The 11,038-nt window shown below is 39.5% G+C and overlaps 1 long non-coding RNA gene across 3 annotated transcripts in view; it reads left to right on the plus strand.

The window, feature by feature from the left end:
• The window catches only part of LOC108447357, a 174,469-nt gene that overhangs the window by 102,359 nt on the left and 61,072 nt on the right, over positions 1–11,038 (plus strand). For all 3 annotated transcript variants that reach the window (XR_001862890.1, XR_001862892.1, XR_001862891.1), the window contains 2 exons: positions 9,964–10,136; positions 10,235–10,384. This is a non-coding gene — a long non-coding RNA (uncharacterized LOC108447357). The remainder of the gene's footprint in view (positions 1–9,963; positions 10,137–10,234; positions 10,385–11,038) is intronic.

Consider the following 11,038-nt stretch of genomic DNA (forward strand, 5'->3'; position numbering starts at 1 on the left):
AATCAGCTTCCCTATGCTGTCTTTCACCCATTTTTTGTCTATAAGGGAATCCTTGGCTTACTCAGTTTGGGGCAGGTTAGGTTATTTCTTTTCCCTTCTTTTTTTTCTTTTTTACCTTTTTTTTTTTAATAAATTCCTTACTTTTAATGTTGCTGGAACTAGAAGGAACAGCATAAACAAAAGGTAAACCAGTAGGTAATGACTACATAAATATATACAAGCTGAGATGATGTCCCTTGCACACATGTAAAGCAGCTCCGTGTGCTGAGCAGAACTCCCAGTCTGTTGGCTCCACAGGGTAGGAGCAAATCTGGAAAGTAAAGAACAGGTTCATTTCCCCATTTCTGTGTTGCAAATAATTTCTGAACCAATACCACCACTCTGGCTTTTCAGATTTAATCTGGCGTTACCAGAGGTTGTAAGACTATGGTATTATCTAGGACATTAGAAACAGGAAATGACTACAGATCTTCCCCCTTCAAAAAAAAAGCCTCCAAATACTTCATAGAGCACCTTCCAGTGCACGATTTAATGATTTTTTTTATTCTGACATTGAGGTTGCCTAAGGACCTCATGACCCTGAAGAAGCAAATTCAAATTACTCTTCTCATCCTATGCTCCAGAAGAAGTCTGAAATATCCAGAGAGTGATCTGAAGTTGTACCACCATCCAATGCCTGGAAAGACTCCTTTCAGCAACATTAGGTTTTTATGCTAATCTGCCAGGCTTTCCTCATTATCACATTTACATTTTCATACCTGCTGTTTCTTTCTTTTCTTTCTCTGGTGACAAAGACCCCAGCAAAGCAAAGCCAGTGCAGATAAAGGCTTGAAAACAAATCTAACAGTCATTAAGGACAGCAGTGTGGTGATTTTGGTGCTCATCCGCTCATTTCATGCAAGCTTCTAAGTAACCACCATGGTGCAGCTGTCAATCACTGTCAGCAATGGGCCAGAAATGAACTGTGAATTCAACACCCTTCTAATCTTGGGCGGGGGAAGGCCACACAGACACGCAGATACTTTGGGTGCCAAACAATATCCTTCCAGTTCCTGCTTGACCGTGACCCAAATGTCATGTTATCCATTTCATGTACTCAGAAATATGTTCAATCTCAGTAAGGCATTCCGTTCAAGTTCCATTCAAAAATCTGGCCTTTTCAGGGCACAGAGTCCCCAGCCCAAACTTCAAGCCCTCATCTGACAACATCCTCAAGCCATCTCCAAACTTGAGTAATAATTTGAGCCAGAAATGAAACAGAAGCAGAGTCAGTCCCCTGGAGGTAAAAAGCTCCTCAACACCTTATTAGCCAGGCCTCGATCAAATTTGGCTCACTTTGATCATTTGTTGCCAATCTCTTATGCCTGAGAAGAATTCTTTTGCCCCAAAGGCAAAGGGAGGCAGGAAAAAGAAGAAGAGCTTTCACCTGTTCGTTCTTTATTTGTAGTAATAATTCATATTTCTGAAAGCATGTATTGCTAAGAAAAAGGGACCATTTTCAGTGGTCACAAAATGATGCTTTTACTCCTCTTTAATGTGACTTTTCAGGAAGAAAATTTTTTCAAGTATAAATAAGAAGCAGCTATTCAAGACATTTTTATTTATTAATAGTTAGATTCTTTCTCTAAAAGAACCAACACAAACCCGCCATAACACCTTGATTGCATTACTACTTCATATTTGCCTGCATAAATAAACCTGACGTTTTACTGCAAGAGAGGCAGCTATTTTAAAGATGGCAAAATGTCAGCTCTTGGATGGTTGGTTTCATTTAACAGGGCTCCACATGAATTTATGAACTGTTCCATAACATCTTCTCCCTGCATCAAATGGCAGACTTTGGGCAGAAACCCAATGTATGTTTAGCTAATGTATAACAAACAGAGTATTTACATAGTCAGTGGACCCTATTAGGTATTAAGAATGGTCTCTTTCTAAATTTACTGTTAATTCCCTTCCGCAACAACCTAACTGAAGTGCTTGCTTCTCAGAGAAAGCTAAGAAAATGTGCATCTACTCTCATGTGTGTATAGGTCTTTTCTTTCATTTTAAAATCTCTTTAACAAAACTTGTGACAGTTATTTTCTTTTGCTGCAAGAGTGAGAATGTTGTTTAAGATATTGTTTCCTGACTTTAAAGGTGCCTTGTGGTTTTTAAGGATATTTCAGCAGCTAAAGAAATTCTACCGCAGACACAATGTACCAGTTCATTTCTTAAGCAATAAATGGCAAGCAGGGTGGTGCTGAATAAGCATGCTTATATGGAATTTCTCTTTGAAAAGACCACTAGTTAGGCCCTATAACACTTCAGTTGATATTTCCACAGTGCAAACACGATAGTGGAAATTAAGTTGCCCCAGCAAATTCAGTTTAGGAGAAATTTGTTATGAATAAAATGCTGCTGCTGGCCTTAGAACATTGAATTTATCCACCAAATAATATCTTAGAAATACCACTTCAGAAGAAATCAGCTCTAAATAATTGATAAATTTGGTTTGTTTAGAAACCTTTTGACCCCTGTAATAGAAAGTAAAAACACATTTCAGTTATTAAAGTCACATATATTCCCTCTGGTAGGGGAAGCTTTTAATTTTAAGCTGGTCTCTGTTGGGGCCATTTGATAAAGCTTGGAAAAACCTTTTCAACTGCTGCTGGTGGATTTGGGTCAGCTTCCCTTGGGAAAATGGCAAAAGATAAATTTCTAGCTTTTCATAACACATAAGAAAACTTCAGAGATTTTAAACATCAAGAACTATTGGAACTGAAAGACACAGTTTCTCTTTTGTTTCTCCCCCTCCTCCTCCTGCTCCTTCTTCTCTTTTATTTCCAAAAAGAGCTTTAAATTCTCTTGTTGTTTTAATTTTTTTTTTTTTTTTGGACTATGGAGGTTAGAAAGTTTTGACCTCTCTAACTGCACTACCAGTGGTCCTTATTAGCCTAAGACTTATTTTGAGATAGAAATATCATTATGTGGTTTTTGTTTTTAAATGGAGCCATTTCATTCTACTGGCTTCAAAGCCAAGAGCAAAATAAAAACCCTCTATCGCTCTTTTTTTTTTTTTAATGCATTTCTTAAACTTTGCTTGTTACCAGAACTTTATGTCCACAAATATAAGTCAGTCTCATTTCCCCAGGACAGTAATCACAGTTTATGAATGAGGGCACTGATTCTACAGGGATTGCCAAAATGTACCTGACCTCACTTCACTGCTGTTTCTCAACAGGGAAAGAAACGGGGGTAAAAGAGAAAAAAACCTACTTAATACTTATGAAAACAGAAAGACATAATAACACCCCACGGTCAAATATTTAAGTAGCCACTTCCACATAAAACAAATACTCACAGGCAGCAAGGCAGATTGTGCTGCCCTCTGAACCTCATACCTGCAGACGCCCCTGCACATATTTGCAAAGGTTGCTGCTGTTCTTTGTCCCTTCAGGAGCTGCCTCCAAGAAGCAACATCTGCAGACTTTGTGGGGAACATCCATTTCTATACATTCATCTGAGACTACCAAATTCAGTTCATATAAATTACTGAATGGCCATCATCCAACAGAAACAACCACCTCCCTCTGATAGCCTGAGCTGAACAAGAACAAGCATCCTAGAGGATAAAAATCTATGTATTTTCTTACAGGCTCTAAAACAACTCAGCCTCTCTTCCCTGTTGTCATTTAGACTAAAGTATGTTTCCCTGGAATATATTTGTGAGCAATGAGACACTGGTAGATGGCTCCGGCAAGCTGAATTCCTCTTCCTGAATTTCATGGTGAATGAAGCATTGGCACTTTTGAAACTACAGAACAGCTGAATTTTTTGATAACTGGACAAGTCCCTAACAATCCCGCTTACCTACAGCCTGTGAAGAGTGCTCAGGAACAAACTGGTAGAAGTAAAGCTTTCCTCCTAGACAACTAGCCTTTCTTGAGCAGCCAGTTCTTTCTTTTTGCCTCTTCATGCTTGGTTGCTATTCCCAGTGTAAGACACTTCGTTGCACGGATGCAGTGGTAAATTATTAAAAGGGTCTCTACCAGGTATTCGTTCATGCAGTCACAAATTATGTGTTCATGTACCTCTGCCTATTCTTGGCAGGTGCAGCTCCTCTGTGAGTACTTTAGCAATTCAAACACCTGCATTATTTCATTACTTTAGAGCTGTTATTCAAAGAGTTGCACCTACACCCCATTAGCACCCTCAGAGGGAGGCCAACTCTTGGTAATTTATGTTGTGGAGGGATTGCCACCTTGGAGAAGAAAGATAACATGCAGAAAGCTAGGCTGTGATTTTACAGCCACAACACTATTCCAGCTTCTCAAATAAACACACATAGCACACATCTTCATGGTCACTTGGTCCACTTGGATGAGTGAAAGGGGCTTCTTTGTGTTTACTGTGCACTCAATGTTCACACAGGAAATAGCTGAGGAGCCGCCAGTATTTTAAAAGGTGACAGGCTGGAGTATTCATGGTGTTTTCCTTGTGCAGGAATGTCTTGGAAGGCTGTGACATTTTGAATTGGAAATTTCTTATTTATTTTTTTTAGCTGTTCCCCCATGCTTCTTTCTCTCTCTTCCACCCACCTTATCATAACCTCCAGCTCATAGACAGCTGTTGGATGATTCCCTTCCACTGCCTTTCTCATACTTCAGTAGGCTGACTCTTCCCACCTACTGCATCACACAAACTACAGCTGGCTAATTCCTCGCCCCTAATGATTGCTAGCAGTACCTTCCCACACATATGCACCGGCACATATTCACCTGCTAGAAACCTCTTTATGCTCTTCATCATCTGAAACACTGAAATAAATCTGTTTCTGGCCAAAACAATTGGGTGTTTACACCAGTTACAGAGGAAAGAGCCAGTGTATGCAAAGCGTGATTGTTACAGTTACATTACAGTTACCACAAGTGATTAGCTAGAAGAAAAATCACCAGGTAAGCAAGAGTACTGAAACATTTTTAAATTTATGTAGAAACTAAAACATGAGCAAAAACTTCTTTAAACTGATTGCCCAATAGCAAAATGTCCCAAGTCACAAGGGAGCAGAAATATGCTCTGTTGGGAGGGAAAGAAAAAAAAAAACTTGCAATTATTTCTGTCAACAAGCGCGTCTTCCAGAATACATACGAAAGTAAAGCCAATCAAGTTCAAATATGCAGTGTCCGATCATAGTGAAATTCAGAAACCATTTTGCACAATCCTTTTTTAAAGGCAAAAAGCAGTGGAAATAAAGTGATACTGTTAAGAATAGAAAATTTTTAGTATCTTTATATATTTAATATACTTGATAGTTTCTTCTGTAAGACAAATTTTCCAGAGTACCTGTCTATTGAGTAGAAAAAGAAGAAAGCCAGAGTAAAATGAGAAGTCCAGCATACAGCTGACCATTTTCCACACAAATTAATTGCAAATGAAAACACAAAACAGATCTACCTTTTCAGTACTAGAAGAGGGTAACTCCAGCTGAATATTCACCAGAAGAGGCAAAATTATCCACAGGAGAAAAATATTGTAACACCATAATAACGAAACAAGCACTTTGACACTGTGTAAAGAACACCACTGTGTCATTGTCATTAAAAGCAAGAAACCAGGGATGGTAGCATTATCCCTCATTCTTCTCTACGTAATTAGAAAACAGAATCCAAGATGTCTTATCAAAAATAAAACATGTAACAACAAAATCAGCAGTAAATACTGCAAAGCAAATGCAAACAAAGCACTGAAACCTCATGAGATCCATGACCATGTCAGCCTAGTGTTGGAACAGATTTATTTGAATGAAACTGGAAGGATTACCTCTTGTAATGATTATTTCTTCAGTATTTTTTAAATTGAGCTGTTGAACCGCCCATTGATGCAACAATGTAATGACACATTGAAAATCACAGTTTGCTCATCACAGGATTCCAGATGAGTTAATAGCAGATAATTGCACACATTTTGCAAGCACGTCATTTCAACAGTTCTCTTTGATATTATGATTTAAGTGCACCTTGTAAACTCTGGCTATGTACAGGCAAGTGTGTTGGAAATACACTGTTTCCAAAGAGAAATGAACTTAAAACAACAAGATTAAAAACAAGCCAAAACCCAACAATCCAACCAAAAAGCCTACATTTTCTAGGTTAGAACATTTTGATCACAGAGGCATAAATGTTGGTGTCAAAACAAGTTCTCTGAATAAAAGTTGTTTAAACATAAGTTAGCTTCAAAAGAAAATACACATAAGCCGGAAGCAAGCAAACATGGGGACAAAAATGCCATAAGTTCTCTGCATTAGCAGCAGAACTACTGCCAGGAGTTACATCACCAGCACCAAGACTACATGCCATCATTTTTTGTGATACTGGTGAAATAAAAGCCTTTAGAGAGCACCCAGGTGGATACTACTGCTCTGCTTCTTGAGGTAACACAGATGCAGCCTTCTATGTCTCACTAACTGTGGCTCCTGGATGGAAGGGAGAAGAAAATTTTGAGGCATAATGCACTTTGTCCTAAGTTAAACACCTTAAACAAGTTTACCTTCAGTTGGGTAAATCTCACTCAAACTCACCAGCCATGCCATAAAACAAAGCAACACACAAACACAGGTGCACACACTACATCAGAATGCAAATTCACTTTGACAACTGCATTTGCCATAACAAAATGAATTGTTTGGGGAAAGAAAGAGACCAGATGATTTGAATATCAGTTACTGACAGTTGTCCTAAGTTCCACCTGAGACATTTCTATTCATGTGTGTGTTATGAATAAGTGTCACAAGTTGGTAATATCTTCATTTCAGCTGGTTTCATTACCTGCATTTCATTTCCAAAAGAGTGGTGATACAGATCTCATGATATCCACTGCAATTATAAAATTGATTTCTGCCCTCTTTATATCCGCAGAGAGGCTGAACGACCCTCCGAGCAGGGCTGCTTCTGAGCCTCTGCCCTGGTGCCAGTGTCTGCAGCTGTATGTCTCTTTAATTGGTGGTAGGAAGCGGGGTAATCATCAGAGCCCCGGTTTGTCTGCTTAACGCAGCGCTGCCGAGTGTGTGACACGTGCTGCCGAGCGTCGGCGTGGCTGGGGATTTGCAGCACATTCTTAGCCCTTTCCCTGCTGAAAGCAAATAGCAAGTTGGAGGAGGCATGTTCCCACAAGGCTTGGCACAGTGCTCGGTGCCTCCCCATGCTGCAGAAGACCACGTTAGCTGGAACTCTTACGTGCATTTAGCCATTAGGAATTTGGTTCACATTTCTGTCCTACCAGTAGCCTCACTAGAAAGCTACCATAACAAAGGTCTGAAGAAGCTAGTCTGTTTTATCAAATATAGATATTAGGACCCTTTATATCACACCAGTAAAGATTTCTACATTAGGTTAAAAACACTTTAAGCTTTGTGCATGAGTCTTTGAACTGCTGCTCTTCTGGAGTGAGTTGAAGGGAAGCTAGCAAGAGCAATGTCAACTTTGCCCATAAGCTGCCAAGTTCCTGGGAGCATATTTCATTTCAGATACCCAAGGGAAAGTTAAAAAAAATCTCAGAATTCTGATATCAGGACAAATTCTGAAAGCAAAATATGGTTTATCTCTGAATTGTTTTAAAACTAAAGTCTGAAATGCCTCTAAACTAGAAATTTATTTTTCACTCAACTCTAGTTATGAAAAGTTTTGGTTGAAGATGAGTATGGTTCTCTTGATACATGTATATGTGTGGAGCTGGGGGTTCATCTCAGAATCTGATGATTGTGAGTCCTGGACAAAATCCACACCTGAGCACAGTGATCAGTATATGTCTATGCTAAGTGATGAAAAGCAAACTCAAGGTTTTCATTCCAGGGCAAAGAACATTATTCTGCAAAATCTTGAGCAAGATCTTTCTGCATAAGAAGTAAAATATTTGGAGTGCGCAACACCTTCAGTGACTGAATTCACAATCTACACTAATGACATGGATTCTGTGGCTGTCATGGGCTCTAGGTAGTTCTTGAAAATGCTTAAATCCTGTAATTTTTTAACAAAGGAATGACATACGTGACCTAAGATTGAGTTTAGTGGATAGCACACACTATTTCTGAGCATAAGAACATATGAGATTCCAGGTTCACAAACTGCCAGGTGAAGTAGTTACTTGGACTGTAAAATCAAGCATCAAGCATATGGAATACACATCATAAGGTCACCCCAAGACAGACTACAATATCAGCCTTTTGGTTGTATGTGCTAACCTTCTCCTACCCTCTGAACAGCCCACCCTGAATACTGATTTAAACAGGATCAGTTGGAAAATGTAGTGTGATCATATGTAACACACATTTGCACCAGAACACATTCATGTAAAAGAGTCTAAATAAGGGTTCAGAGGCGTTTCTTAACTCTCAAGTACTAGCTCTTGCAGCCACAGGAAAGTTAATTTAAAGATAACTCTGCTGGGAATTATTTTACACTCCTTCTTATTTCTGGCATCGGAAGTTACACATGGATCTTGAACCTGCTGCATTGCAGTGCAGGATGCTATTGCTAGGATTGTTGAGAACTTTAACTGTACACATGCACATTAGCTGAGGAAAGATGTTTTTGTGTGTGTTTGTGTGTGTGTGTTTGTGGGTGTGTGTGAATGAGGAAAACATCTTGAGTCTATAGTGTCGAGAAGCCTGTTCTGTTACCCCTTAAGCCAAGTATTTTAGGGATGGTTTGGGATGGAAACTGCTCAGTTTGGAATTTTATATAATGTAAGACCACAGACTTAACCTCTTCTTCCCCTGCCTTTCCATTTTCTTGTCTTCAGCTGGTTCAATCTGTGTCTCTTGGTGTTGGCAGTGTCAGTGTGAGCTTGGCCTGCAGCCTGGAGTCTACTAATGTTTTCCCAAGAGATAAAAATAAGAGAAGGGTAATGACAATTTTTTTCACTTTGCATCCTAAATGGAATTTTATGGGACAAAGAGAAGAGACTTCTGTGACCCAAAGGGATTTCCTCTGCTGAATACCAAACACCTTCTACAAACAACAGAAATGTGAGAGATTCTCAAAATAAAAGGTCACAGGGATTTTCTATAATAGAAAGGCTTTAACGACAGGGTGTTGTTACCAGCTGCCCTTACAGTGAATCAGGAAAAATCCTGGTGAAGGACTTCCTCAATATGTTTTTCTGCATTTCAAGGAGCTACTAATTTGAGGGATAGTCACTGGAATTGTCAGAGCTTGAGTCAGGGACCATGATGTACATTTAGTAGCAGCCCTGAATGCAGGGAAGGGAAATAAAAAAAGGACTCACAGCAGAAAGGGAGATGACCATTTTACTTGGACAGCTTGGTGGCAGCATGTCCAGGCTTGCTAAGGCAACATCCGTGTGTCAGACAGAGGGACAGCATTTGTTTGAGTTCTGGGAAGAGCCCAACTTCCTTATGAGAAGAGCAGGGGAGGAATATGGCTGGCTAATGATTTCAGACTGCCTGAGGCAGTGAGCGACCTGGTAGCTGCAGAGAAAAGCAATTCTTTTTCTGCCCACCCACCACTTGAAAACATGGTATAAACAGCTATTTGTGACCAAATTTGGCTTAGAACACGATCAAGGATGAATAAGACAGGGCAACAGGCACTTGCACTGTCGTGGTCATCCTTGCACCTCATTACGTATCCACAGAAATGGGAGCTGCTTCTCTCTGTGGCTGGAAAGGAAGAAGACCCACAGTTCAACCAGGCCACCATCCACTCCAGAAGTTTGTGTGCCTTCAGGTGTTACTACCACACGTGGCTGTAGAATAATATCAAGTCATTTCAGCATGTGAAGAACATACTAAGCTCTCCACATTCCCTCCTGTCCTTCTTTCTCCACTGCCCCTGGCTTCTAGCTATCATCCGCATCCAGCCATCACCACTGTCTTGCCCCACCTGCTCCTCCCCCATGGACTCACAAGCTCTATTTCTTCACTCTGGTCATAATTGCTTTATTTTTTTTCTGATCTGAGTACAGGAAGGCATAGGAAGAGGACTGCACTTGAACCCCATCCATTTTCAGAACAAAGAATCTGACTTTGAGATATGAAGAAACTGCAGCAAAGGGCCCCTGTCCGCCCCACAGAGGGGATGGGGGATGTGACACATTTGTCTGTGCTCAGGACATATCATGGACACAGTGGCCTGTTGGTGAGTTCAATCATATTAAAAGACAAGGATAACTAATAGGGACTTTGAATATTCAGTGGTATGAAAGTAACCTTGCCTTTTTATGTGTCCTTCCGTAGATAAAAAGAAGCAATATTGTTGGGATGCCTAGGATTTCAAAATATTACTTCATATTAAGCAAAAAACACATCTTAAGGCACACATTATGGGTCCGGAAGAACACATCTTTCAGTCTTTGAGAGGTGTTTAAAATACTCTGGCAGATGAAGGTAAGAAAACATTAATTTCAGCTAGACTTTCACTTTGATACGTGCCAATGAGTATAGAAATGCGAAAATGAAACAACTTAAGAATGTGTAGTTCAAATTACATATGAAAATGGTCCATTCAAAGTGTGGATTTAATCATTTTTGTCTTAGTCAGCTCATTCTTTCAAACACCCATTTCCCATTCCAGGTTACAATACTTATACTATAGTGTAGATTACTATAATTAACAGGTTAAAGGCATGAAAACAGTTTTTTCCCCTTGATGTGCCTCTGGATCCTTTATTTTTGCTAGCAGTTATACAGTAAAGTCACTTCCTATGAAGGAGAAACAACTGCCGTGGGGTTTCTTAATGCTGCTAATGTTCTGTTCTTTCCCTCCAGTAATAACAGTAAGAAATTATTGTCTGTAAATAAAAGAATATAATGGAGAGTATATGTCAGGAGAAGTATGTTAAAAGCTGTATGTATAACATCCATAGGTGCAGACTGCTTATGTTGACAGAGCAGCCAATGTTGGATTTTATTAAAATGCAATGAGAACCTTTCTAATCGCACTGCATAGAGAAGTCCTTTTCTGATCCAAAAGAACTCCTTCAGTTAGCATGCAATTTAATTCTACAGAGTAACAAAGAAAATAGTCTATAAATACCTTTT

The sequence above is a fragment of the Corvus brachyrhynchos genome, unplaced genomic scaffold, assembly GCF_000691975.1.
Source record: "Corvus brachyrhynchos isolate BGI_N302 unplaced genomic scaffold, ASM69197v1 scaffold83, whole genome shotgun sequence".
Lineage (NCBI taxonomy): Eukaryota > Metazoa > Chordata > Aves > Passeriformes > Corvidae > Corvus > Corvus brachyrhynchos.